This window comes from Pelodiscus sinensis, chromosome 25, assembly GCF_052426305.1.
Source record: "Pelodiscus sinensis isolate ZL-2025 chromosome 25, ASM5242630v1, whole genome shotgun sequence".
Taxonomy (NCBI): domain Eukaryota; kingdom Metazoa; phylum Chordata; order Testudines; family Trionychidae; genus Pelodiscus; species Pelodiscus sinensis.
Genome location: NC_143076.1, coordinates 4,036,212 through 4,048,875, shown reverse-complemented (window position 1 = coordinate 4,048,875; position 12,664 = coordinate 4,036,212). Strand labels below are relative to the sequence as shown.

Sequence of the window (12,664 nt, the reverse complement as noted above, 5' to 3'; positions counted from 1 at the left end):
GCATACTAGCTGGAAGAAGAGCACAGGCAGCGGCAGTGCCTGGGGTGCCTATAACCATAGCAATCCAAACAGCATAGTTAAGGGACAACTCCATCAAATGTGTTCAGAGTCCATCTAGAAGTAAGCTATGTGGATTACACTAGGGCTGCCTAAGCCCAATGACCCAAACAATGAAGTGAGTACTGGATATTCACAAACTGGATGCATAGGGCAAATTGTTGAAAAAAGGAAGCACTCCTATAGATGTTGGCAGGTGAAATACCTGTCATAGCAGGGTGCTGGGTACATATGAAATGCCTGGTTTCATATTCTGGGCGTGTATCTAAACCACTCACACACATGCTCTTCTGAAAGACTATGCAGCTCCCACAGATTGCAGAGGAATGCACAACAATCAAACGACACTTTCCTAAGAACCGAATATTCACTTATTGCTATCGTACCACTGGTTGAGAAACCCTGCTCTAGAGTCTAGACCAGTGGTTCTTAACTTTACTGCAGCCTGCACCCCTTTGGTTCTCAAATATGTTCTTGCACCCCTTATTAAAAATCATTGAAGTAGGTCAGTTCTTTAAACCTAAGATATATCATAAAAATTTGGCATGTCTTGCATCCCCAGAAAGGGCATCTCGCACCCCCAGGGGATGCATGCACCCCAGGTTAAGTACCACTGGTCTAGACTAACAGCAAGTGCTTTGTATCCTGCTAAGAAGCCAGAGCATAATATGAGAACCACTGACACAGGTTACATGCTGTAGCCAGGGCTTTGCAGGTAAGGGTCAGCTGGTCTGAACAGAAAAGAATTAACCCCAGCAGAGGTCCTCTTATTGCTGACATTTCAGGTCAGACACATTGCTGCAAGTAGTAATGAAAGACTCTAGCAGCTCTCCTTACAGAAAAGAAGTTAACAAATTAAGAAGACTCGTCATAGGTTTTTTTCTCCACTGCAGACAGAGAAACGCAGCTTTTCCATTGGTAAGATGTTTTTGGTGGAACCCAGTGAACTGATAGTTTACTGGGCAGGTAAAGCATACTTCTACATTATCTCTTTGAAAGAGGAACAGGACACAACCTCTGCCAGCATTTTTTTGTGAACTATTCTATTAATACCAATCAAATTGAGAAAATGATCAAATGAAATTGCATTTTGAGCATCATAAGCTGTGTAATGTCTATTCTGTTAAATTGAGGCCCATAATTGCTTCTCTACTGAAAAGATACAACAAAGACAGCAATCATGGCATGTCATTATCCCAGACTAGAAAACCGGCCTTTGCAGCGAGGACTTCAAAGGCTTGTGGTTCTCGAATTGCATTTGGCTGCTATTGTTGAAGCGCAGGCAATCTTGATTAGGTGTTTACACTGAGGTAAGGCACAGTGCACAGAGAGTCTGAGTGCCTTGGTCTAGAGCCATTAAAAAATTGTACATTATGTTCCTCGCTTTGAAGTAAGGGGTTTGTAGGGAGGAAAGCAACTCATATTGAGTACAGCTGAGCTAGTTTGGGCAGCTACTTCTCTCTCTCAAAGAAACTCATCATCAGGTTCTTAGAGAATCAGGCAGTGTTACAAAAAAGTTGATGCTTTATAAAATGCTATATGAATTAATGAACATACACATTAACCATAAGCACACATCTGTAGTATGTTTAGGTCTATACTGCCTACACACATAATGGGTGTGAACCTTGAAGTAACTTGATATAAGGATCTTTTGGTATCAAACATTCAAATATCTTACCCCATATTATGTTTTTACAGAGATGATTTAGTAAAATTAGATGAAAATGCTCTATTTTAATGCAATGTTTTATATCCATTATGCTTCTCTATTAGCTGTGTCGATAACAATTCTGACAGTTATAATTTGCTGAAAGGTAGAAACTGGATTATTTATAAAGACAACATCCAGAACATGTGTTTTGGAGGCTGAGATGGATATCTGAGATGCTATGTTTTGTATACTCCTTATAATTTTCTAATGCCTATTATCCCTTGCTTACTATTCTGTCACCTGAGTTAACTACTGATTATCTTACCTGCCTTCACTGTCCACAAACTTTAAGATGAATTATGTTTCACACATACCAACTTTGATTGATTGTTTGCTGCATCCTAACCTACTAAGTGGTCTTCCTTTGTTGACAATATTAATACTTATCTTAAAGGACTTATCTTCTGTGGCTGTGGGTTCAATGTACACCACAGTAAGTAAAGAGTAACTCCACTGTAGTCAATGTAATACATCATTGTAAAACAGGCATAAGTGAAGACCAACGCTCTTATTCCTTCAGTTGTAAAAATACTACTTAACTCACACCAACAATCTAACCAGTGGCTTTTCCCCTCTTTTTTCAGGGGTTTTCCTCTCTCTCTTTTTTTCCCCAACCCTTGAAAGGCTCCATGGTAAAGTAAGGATGGCTGGATGCCACTCCTTTAGAGAATGTCAGACTTATTTATTTAGCCAGTGAGGAGCTACTGGAAAATGATATTGCCCTCCCAGCTTGGTAAGAAAATCACTGTTGTTCATAAAGGCCAATTTGCCTTCCACTATTCTGAAATCTAAACTAGAGAAAATCAGTATCACTGCATCATCTCTTTGACCTTAAAGCCACAGCTGTATCTGAATCGATGTATGATTTTCTAAACTTTTAACTCCAGACTTAATCTCTCCCCCTAAACATGACACAAACTCCAGTCATTCAGCTCCAAGAGAGAATTTTCTCAATACTTCTGCTCAGCTACTCAATTCAGATACATCAATACATTCTCATCCAGTATTTTGCAATATACTGGTCAACCTAAAGGGTTTTTCATTCACAGAGGCATAGCAAAGGTTTTATGCTCCTGGCGGCAAAAGCAAAATTTGCACGTCCCCCTCCACCACCATGTGACAGGGCCCCAAACCTGGTGCACAACTGAGCCCAACCATGGGAGGAGGGGGGGAGCTTGTACTGTGTCTTCCCCCCACTTCCTCCAGTTTGGGGCGGGCACTATCCCGCTGTTGAAGAGGGAGGAGGGTTGGGCTGGGGGCGCAGAGGCAGGGAGGAGGCTTCAGCAGGCAGTGGTGGGCGGAGGAGGAGCAGGCGAGCCGAGGTATGATAGGGGGAGCAGAGGGGCAATTACCCCTCCCCCACCTCCTTTGCTATGTCAGTGAATGCAAGAGATTAACTTACCTATTAAAATAACACTCACAAAAAACTTTTAAATAAAACTCACACACAACACGAGAATCACCCTCAATTTCTTGAAGGCACTTGAAGCAATAAGTAGCCTTGAGGGTACACTGCAAGCGCAGCTTTCTGTCTGCCACGAGGACTTTTTCCTTCAGGCTGCTGTAAGATTCTTTCCTTAAGTAAAAGACAGGGGTCTCTCTGAGCTGCTCTTCCAAATTTCACACAAGCCATTCAACTGAAGCCATAGATATCAAGATTCAAGGCCAGCCTCACCTTTGGCAGACTGCCTCGCCAGATAGTCACAATAACAATGTCCGAACATGTATAAGACTTTTAGTTGAAAAAGCCATGTTAATCCCAAGTCTCTGCTATGGCTGGGAGATGTGGATGACCTAAAGCATTTTCTTCGGAAAATCCACAGAAAAACATGAGGGGATCTATCACCTCAGTAATGCCAACTCCTTTAGAACTGAGGCTCTGATTATCCAGCACCAGGTGAGGTAGAGCGGGCACTGTGTGCACATGTCTGATATCTTTTTTCCAAAACTGCTACCTGCCCAACTTGTCAAAGGAGAAAGGAAACAGGGAGGCCAAAAGGAATGGTTTAGAGCAGTGTCTCAACCTTTTTTTTTTATAAAGTACCCCTTTTAAAAAAAATTATAAGTACACCCAGTACCTACAGTTTTCAGACACACAATTTTTTCTACCATTGCAACATATTTGTTTAAACAATTTCATCGTATCCCCATCACTCCTGACAAGATACACTGCCCATGGAGGTCAATGGGGCTGGGCTGTTTTATATGTAAAGGTACTGAGAAATGTATATGTCAATCCATGATGGCAATGTGTATATTATGTAAATAATACTGAATAATAATTGCCAAATGAGACCACTTCCCAACCTGCTTACAAAGGGCCTGATACAATTTAAATTATAAGCTAGGATTGAGCCCAAAACAATCTGTGACCCAAAAAGATCCAGATAACATTTAGTCACCCTTCAAACATATAAGGGACCAATCAGTAAAAGCCCCATTGCCTGGTAGAGGTGATCTTTGAAGAAAATTGGAGAGAGTTTGAATTTACTTTTTCTGACAGCAGCACTTTCTCTCACTGAATGTGGGGTCTTCAACATAGCTTTCACTTTGTGTGTCAGAATAACACAGAAATGCATTGTCACAGCTAACTCCATTAAGGTCAAAGCAACATGCACCCCAAAGACAAAAGAACAAATCCTCGACACTGGCAGTCAAAACATCTCACCTCTTCACAGAGCGCACAAAGGGTCTTGTTCACCCAGAGACACAAGTCATGACAACTCTCTCTGGAGAGAGAGAAAACATCCCGCCTCTCTGTGGACACACCAAGTGTTTTCATGTGGCATCTTACCATGCTGTTTAAATCGCCTGCTTGGATGAGGAAGACTCACAAAGAGTCTGTCCATCATCCACACTGGAGCAACATGGTGATTTCACCACAGGGGTAACAGACCTGAACTCTCTGTGGGCTCTTGTGGAGCAGCAGGAAGCCTGCAGCCATCTCTTGGGGGGAGAGGCCAAGGCTGCCTCCATTGCAGTGGTTCTCAAGCTTTTTGGCCCGTGGACCACGTGGCTCAATATAAACCTTTCCACAGACGGCCAGTTGTTAATGGAAACTCACCTTTAATTATACAGTTATGCCCAAGCCATCTTGCTAGTGCTGCAGCTGGGGAGAATGGATTAATTTCAATTATTTAACAGATTAAATGTTTTAACTTTCTCATGTTAATTTATCAAACTTCATTTTAAATAAAGTAAAACATTAATTTATGTCCAATACAAAAGGTTTCAATCTTTTCTTTACTTATGGCAGGGGTAGGCAACCTTTTTTGGATCAGGGGCCACTGACCCACAGAAAAATCAGATGGGGACCACACAAGTGAGAAACAAAAGAACTCCTCCCAAAACCCCAACGCTCACTGAGGTGGCCCCCAACTTAGACACCTCATTCCTCTGGCATTCCAGCCCCAAGGGGCAAGGGGAAGGGCTGGGGAGGACTGAGATTTAGAGCTTTCCATAGGCTAGGGGGTTCAGTGTATGTGAGAGGGCTGCCAATGAATGGGATAGGGATGGGATCCAGGATCTAGGAGGGAGGTGGGAGGTGGAAGGGGGCAAGTTTGCAAGGTCTGGGTGGAATGTAGGGTGCAGGAGCAGGCTGGATGATGGGTAACTGGCCAGGGGGAGAGGGCAGGAGCACATTGGGGGTAGGGTGTCTGGCTAGGAGGGACGGTGCAAGGAGGGGACTTGGGTAGGAGTTGGACCTCCCTGGTCTAGTACGCTCTGGACCTGACTTTTCCCAGATGAGGGATTTTTGGACCAGGGGAGGTCATTTCAGGGCTCCTGGTGCTGCCCTCTCCCCACTAGGCTTCTTTGCACCTTCATCCCCTGCAACCTAGCTGAGCTGCCCACCCCTGCCGGTTCCCTGCGCCTCCCCCAAAACCATCCCGCACAATCCAAGGGAGTGCAGCACCAGTTCCCTGTAGCCCCTCTCAGCCCAGCTGAGCTGCCCATCTGTTCCCTACGCTTTCCCCCATCCACCTCAGTCCAGTTAAGCCCTGCACTGGTTCCCTCATGCCTCCCCCACAGCACTGCTGAGCCCCGTTTCCCTGCACCTCCCCCCAAGCCCCACAGACCTGCTGAGCCCAGCGCTGATTTCATGCCCCTCTCTTCCTCCCCTTGAGTCCAGCCCCGGGTTCCCGGCACCTCCCTCCTCCAGCAGCCCAGCTGAGCCTGGCGCTCCGCATCTCCCTCCCCACCCCACAGCCCAGCTCAGCCCAGAACTTTCCCACTCCCGCAGCCAAGCTCAGCCCAGCACCCCACACCTCTCCACTCCTGCGGCCCAGCTGAGCTCCGTTTCCCTGCACCTCCTCCCAAACCACGCACACCTGCTGAGCCCAGTGCTGATTCCCTGCCCCTCCCTTGAGTCCAGCCCCGGGGGGTTCCCGGCAGCCCAGCTGCCTTCCTCCTTCCTCCTGCAGCCCAGCTGAGCCTAGTGCCTTCCCCCCCATGCAGCCCAGCCGGGTGCCTGGTGGCAAGTGCCCCTTCCTACTCCCCCCTCACTATGCCTCTGTCCATTCAGGATACTCCACTGTCTCATTCCTCATAACATCTCAATCTATCATGGATTAATTACTTTGAGATTTTTGGACCTCTAATTTTTCAGGTGAATGTGCTCTGCAGAATGGACCTCCCCCCCTTTCATTTCTGTTTGTCCCCCCCCCCCCCCAGTATTTTAGGGTGTGCAGTGATTATTTTAACGTGTACAAAATACCAGATCCTGTGTTGTCAATTCCATGTAAATCCAGAATGATTCTATCGAATCACCGTTTTAACTGTGGACAGACCTAGAGCTATAATGTCTTGTCCCAACAGTGGTTTTTTTTTATCAACTTCTATTTTTCTAGTCCAGGTATTCCCTAAAGAAAAATGCCTAAGACGACAATAGATACCTGTAAAAGAATGCTGACAGCTCATTAACCTAATAATAATGGTCTCATTTATTTTGTGCTTCTCCTGTTGTCCCTAATCAGTTACTTTGAAGCTCCAATTCTACACTGTATGCTCCAGCATGGAGCCCCACTGAAATCAAAGGGAATCTGTATAGGTTAGCTCTGTATATATGTGCACATGCATACACATTATTGCAAGATCAGGTAGATTGCAAAATCTTTGACATAAGACACAGTTCCTGCACCAATGTACAGCCTGTAGCAGAGTCAAGACCCAATATCCAGTTAGGTGCTCCAGGTGCAACCACAATAATTCTAATACTACTTACTAATAGATAATGCTAGGCATTGCTTACAAATACATTGTCAGAATTTCCAAATGGTAAATAAAATATCAATGTAAGCTTTTAATAGCCTCAATCTAAATTAATGATTTTTGCCATCAATTGAATTATAGATGGAAAAACAAGAGCTCTTAATATCTCTTCCGGCAAAGAGCTTGTCCATTATTCCACTGTTTGTTACACATACGGCAGGTGCCCCCTAGTGTTTGCATCAGCTATTCATTAGCCTTGTCAAATGGTACGTAATTTACAACGTAAGGTCTCACGAGCCAGCTTTATCAATGACAGTGAAATCTGTGGTACCTTTCAACAGTAACTCTTCATATTGTATCTTCCATCTGTGCATTAGTCTATGCAAAGTAGTTGTAGCCAGGGTTATTAGAGAGACAGGTGGGTGAGGTTATATTGTTAGGTAGCTCTGTATAGCTTTCAGCCTTGTCTCTCTCTCACTCAAAGAGGTTGTGATAGAGATGTAGCTGTGTTAGTCTGGTGTAGCTGGATCAAAACACAGGACTATGTAGCACTTTAAAGACTAACAAGATAGTTTATTAGGTGATTGGACTGATAAGATATCACTCACTCACCTTGTCTTGCTAATCTTCACATTATGTAACATGTGGTCCGTGCCCCATTCTACTGTGGTCCGGTACATTTAATCAATATTTTCAAAAGTATCTCCCAGTCATGGACGGTTTGGTGAAGCTTCCACTTGGAGGCAGTAGCTTTCCTGCCCAGGCCCCGCCCCCTTCCCAGTGTCTCCCTCCTCTCTTCCCTGCACATTCTGTGTCCCTGCTCAAGGCATGCTTGTTCCCTTCCTGTCAAATCCCTGAATCCAAGCAAATTATCGTTGGAAAAACAACTCTGCTTTTCTGCAATTTCTTTCTCAACAAAATGAAGCATGTTTTGTAGCATATGCCAGACATGCAGAATTAACAGCACTAAATTTGGGAATAAGAAATGTCAGGCACAGGTTTATTATATCTCCTCAGAGCTGACATGCAGCAAGCTTGCAAACACCCCAAAACCCCTCTCCTTGATCCTGTGGAACAAAGAACGGCAAGCACCAGTTAAAGCTAATTGAGAAATCTCTGACTTTTCTTTACATAAACGAGGTGTCAGGCCTTATTCTCAACTGACATTTGCCCCCTGACAAGAAGATGATGACTAGAATCAGACTGCAAAAGTTGCACCTCATTTTTACTTCTTCACATAAACAAGTTGAGGGTTTCCTATGATGATTGTTTCAACAACAGTAAGCACCTCAGACAATGAATAAGAATTGCCAAGGGACATGCCAGTAAGATACAGGCTGGCTGCTGCTTTAACGACAGCACCCATTCAGCTCCCAGAACCAAGAAGGTAAAATTTCCCACCGAGACAGCATGATGGTGCCAGCTTTATGTAAAGCACTGGCAGACTCAATATCCCCAAGGGTGAAGGAACCAAATCCCAAGCCCTGTTCTCACCAAGCAAATGTAATCTCTCAACCACTGAAAAGAGTTGAGTCCTATCCTACCAATAACTTCTCTCTTCCTTGCCACTACGTCCACACTTCTCTCTCCCCTTCACACACACCTCTCTCCAGGATCCTGCCACTCAAGATCCCTGCCCTGCCCACCACAAAATTCGAACAAGTGAAAAAAGACAAATTGTCCTGGCTCAGACCACTGCTTACCTGTGGGAAAGCTTCTCTGGTCCAGGTGGAGGGGAATCCATTCCTCCTGGCCATTTATTGTTCTGCCCAGTCCCACTTAGCAGGCCAGCACAGGGCACCTACTGCCACAAATGATTCAGCCCTCGCTGCAGCACAAACAGAATATGACTGGCTGGCCTACCTGTGTCTTTGACTTGCCCTTTGAAATGTGATGATGGGGGGAGGCCCTGCTCTCACTACCCTGCCTCTTCTGACAAATTGCTCCAGCATCACACAATGGGAGGAAGTGTCCTCCCATCAAGTCCCAAATTGAAATTTCCCTGCAATCCAGGAGTAGTGGCTACTGCATGAATAATGCTGAAAGATTTTGAAATCGTAAAAAATACTTTGCAAAACTGCACTTCTCAGCACTTTCCATCTGATGACATTAAAAAGCCTAACTAAAACCAATCAATATATGCAAACTCCTGTGAGGCAGGTAAATATTATATTAATTATTATTATTATCCTTTTTGGATGGAGAAACTGAGGCATGCGATAATTAAGTTCCTTATCTGATGTGGTTTTTTTAAATCAGCAGAAACCCTCCCTTTAAGACCAACCCTTACATCAGGAGGGGGCTGCACACAAAAGAGAAGCAAAAATACCCCAAAACCACCCTCACTCCCCACATTCCCCCTGCATACTGGAACCTAGTGGGGCCCATACTAGTAGCTTTTGTGTACTCCCCATCCCTGCCAGCTCCCCAATGCTTAGCCAGATCCAAGCAAGCAGGAGGCTGCATTTGGCCCCCAGGCCTTAGGTTTCCCCATCCCTGCCTTAAATGATGAACCCATCATTTTTCCAGTGTCCTACTGGAAAACTGTTACAGGAAGGTCACTAAGAAAACCCCCAATCTTCACATTTCTAGCAGAGGGGAACACAGGCCACTGACTGCACTGAGGTGGGAAATCACCCTGAAACCCCAGCCTCCCCCAGTACAGGAACGTGGCAGTGAAGCCGCATCTGGCCCTAATGCAGTAGAAGGGCTGGCCCTGCCTCTCTGTACCAAGCATACCAGGTGTGGCCGGGCAGGCTCAGTCCAGCATGAGACAAGTGTGGAGGGGGTTAATGTGGGGGAATCCAGGTGTGGGCAGCTCAGTGGGAGATCTGGATGCACAAGGGACTGTTGCGAGGTTCTGGTGCAGGTGCAATGGGACTCTGGTTGAGCTCAGTGGAGGAGTTGAGGGAAGCGGAGGTGGGGTTTGGTGTGGGGTCTAGGTGCTGAGGAAGTAGGACTTGAGAGGGTAGGGGGTCCAGGTGCAGCTTGCTGGGGCTCAGTGGGGTGGAGGTGTGGGGAGCTTGTTGGATGAGTCCAGGTTTAGGGGAGCAGGACTTGTCAGGGTGAGCGTTAGATGGGCCTGCTTAACCAGGGAGCCCCAGTTGCATTCCTTCCCCCAGGCCTCTTCCCCCACCTCCTCACCCCCTCCCCCCACTGCAGGGCACAGAACACAGGAAGCATGTGATAAGAGGACAATAATGGGATGGGAGCCAGCCGCTATCTCTGTAGGGCTTGCTGAGCTAGGCAACCCCCTCCCCCCCACACATACAAGCAAGGGGAGGGGAACTGTTAGGAGAGGGCAAGGGGAGAAGAGCTCCCAGCAGCTGGCTTAGCCACAACTGGGCTGAGAAAGTGAAACCAAACCCACTCCCACGCCACACACTAGCAAGGGGGGAGCCAACCGAGCAGGAAGAGTGCAAAGGAGAAAAGGGGGGGCAGTATGAAGGAAGCCCGCTTTGCCCACCCTGGGCCAACGTGCAAGGAGGGGGACTGGATGGGTGAGGGGCCAAGCAAGGAGGCAGCTAAACTGGCAAGCAGCAGCCGCAGGGACACAGCAAGCTGGGTGTGGAGGTCTCTGCAGAGCAGGGCTGGCTCTTGTCCTGGAGCCTGGGACTGGAGAATGCTGCAGCAGCAGGGAGAGCCCATGTGACTGTCATTCGAGCCTGGTGTCTGTGCCAGGCAGGTTATGGGGGCTGCTGAGGCTCCCCACATGCAAGCTGCAGGCAGGGAGGGGACAGGCTCCAGCTCCAGCCTTCGGTAGGCAGAGCCTGCCTTTGCCTAGCAAACCAGATGCCCATGCTCCTAATGTTGGTTGTTTCAATTCTGGGAACAGAACTTGAGAAAACTAGGTCCTTCATTTCCAAGGGACTAGCATACCCGCAGCTTCTAATTATTTAAAATTGAACTATAAATGCACAGTAAACCTAAAAATCAAGCTTCAGGTGTCTAGCACACACAAAACCTGAACCTTCCGTGGCTAGCAGATACTCTTCAAAAATGTTACCGTATTTTCCGGCGTATAGGGCGACTGGGCGTATAAGACGACCCCCTATCTTTTTAATTAAAAGATAGGGTTTCATCTTATACCCCAGCGCCCCTCCGCCTCCTTTGCTCCCGGTGTCCCTGGTCTGCTGGAGATGGTCCCCAGCAGACCAGAGGCACCGGGAGCAAAGCCGCCAGGAGCGCCTGGGCTCCCCCCGCCGGAGCCCCTCCGCGGCTTTGAAAGCCTCGGGGGAAGCCGGCGGCGGGGCATCCCATGCGCGCATGGGCTGTCCCCCCTCCGGAGCCCCTCCGCGCCGCCGCGGAGGGGCTCCGGAGGGGGGGCAGCCCATGCGCACCTGGGATGCACCCCCCCCGCCGGCTTCCCCCGAGGCTTTCAAAGCCGCGGAGGGGCTCCGGCGGGCGGGCAGCCCATGCGCGCCTGGGATGCCCCGCCGCCGGCTTCCCCCGAGGCTTTCAAAGCCGCGGAGGGGCTCCGGCGGCGGGGCATCCGGCGTACAAGACGACCCCCGATTTTTGGGGGATGTTTTTTAACTTCAGAGGTCGTCTTGTACGCCAGAATATACGGTAGTTAATTTGTTAGTGGGCAAATGTCTGTCTGCAACCACCCACTGTATCTGCACTGTATCTGTATCCTTTTTATCTGATTTTTCAAGCTGCATACAATATAAATTGTATATTTTGTTCAAATGAGGAGTCCTATGGCACCTTAAAGACTAACAGATTTATTTGGCCATAAACAAATGTGCATCTGACAAAGGAGGAAAAAAGCTTATGAATAAATGTTTGTCTTTAGGGTGCCATAGAACTCGTACTTGCTTTTGTGGATACAGAGTAACACAGCTATCCCCCTGATACTTTGTATACTCTGTTGGGATCAAAGCAACCTGAAAGTTGCAAATACAAACTTTTCATACTGTTAACATGATCACTTTTTTGAGTCGCTAAAAACTATTGAATTATCAGTGTTCTACCATTAGAAATAATTTTTCTTTCATGTTGCAACGCTGCTATTTACCACCCATTAGCAGACAAGTGCATATATTGTTAATGGAGCACACAATTAACAAAATCATATAAGCTGAGCTAAACAACTCCAATACATAACAAAATGAATCCAATTAAGAAGGTGTGATGAAGAATCAAGTTAAGTAAGATGGAAAATTTAGTTTAACCAGTTAACTAACTAAGTGGAATTCTACATCCCTGTTAGCCGGGGGTGGGCAAGATACCCCTCATGGGCCAGATCCCACTGGGACGCTCAGGCACGCAGCAGCCATTCTTTTAAGCACGGGGCTGCTCTGAGTGCCTCCCTGCTCTGGAGGGAGGGGGAGGCTTCATGTCATCACCCCACCTCCAGTCCAATCCTCAGCTTCTATTGGCTGGAAACCACCGGCCTATAGGAACTGACCCCAGCCAATTTCTCAGCTCCTATTGGCTTGAAACAACCAGCCAATAGGAGCTGAGAGATTGGCTGGGGGGGGGGCAGTGCAAGCCTCTTCCCCCTCCTGGAGTTAAGAGCCACATGGAGGGAGCAGCTGCATTTTTGAGCAGTCTGGGGCTGCAGCAGGCAGGGAGCCCAGCCTGTCTTGGGGCTGTCACAGGGCGGCTGGCCAGGAGAAGCTTAGGTAAGCGCCTCCCAACCAGAGCCTGCCTCTGGCACCCCACCCCTCCCATACCCCA

General features: G+C 47.2%; 1 protein-coding gene across 3 annotated transcripts in view; it reads right to left on the bottom strand.

The window, feature by feature from the left end:
- JHY (junctional cadherin complex regulator) overlaps positions 1-12,664 on the bottom strand; it is a 56,238-nt gene that overhangs the window by 31,956 nt on the left and 11,618 nt on the right. The window lies entirely within an intron of this gene.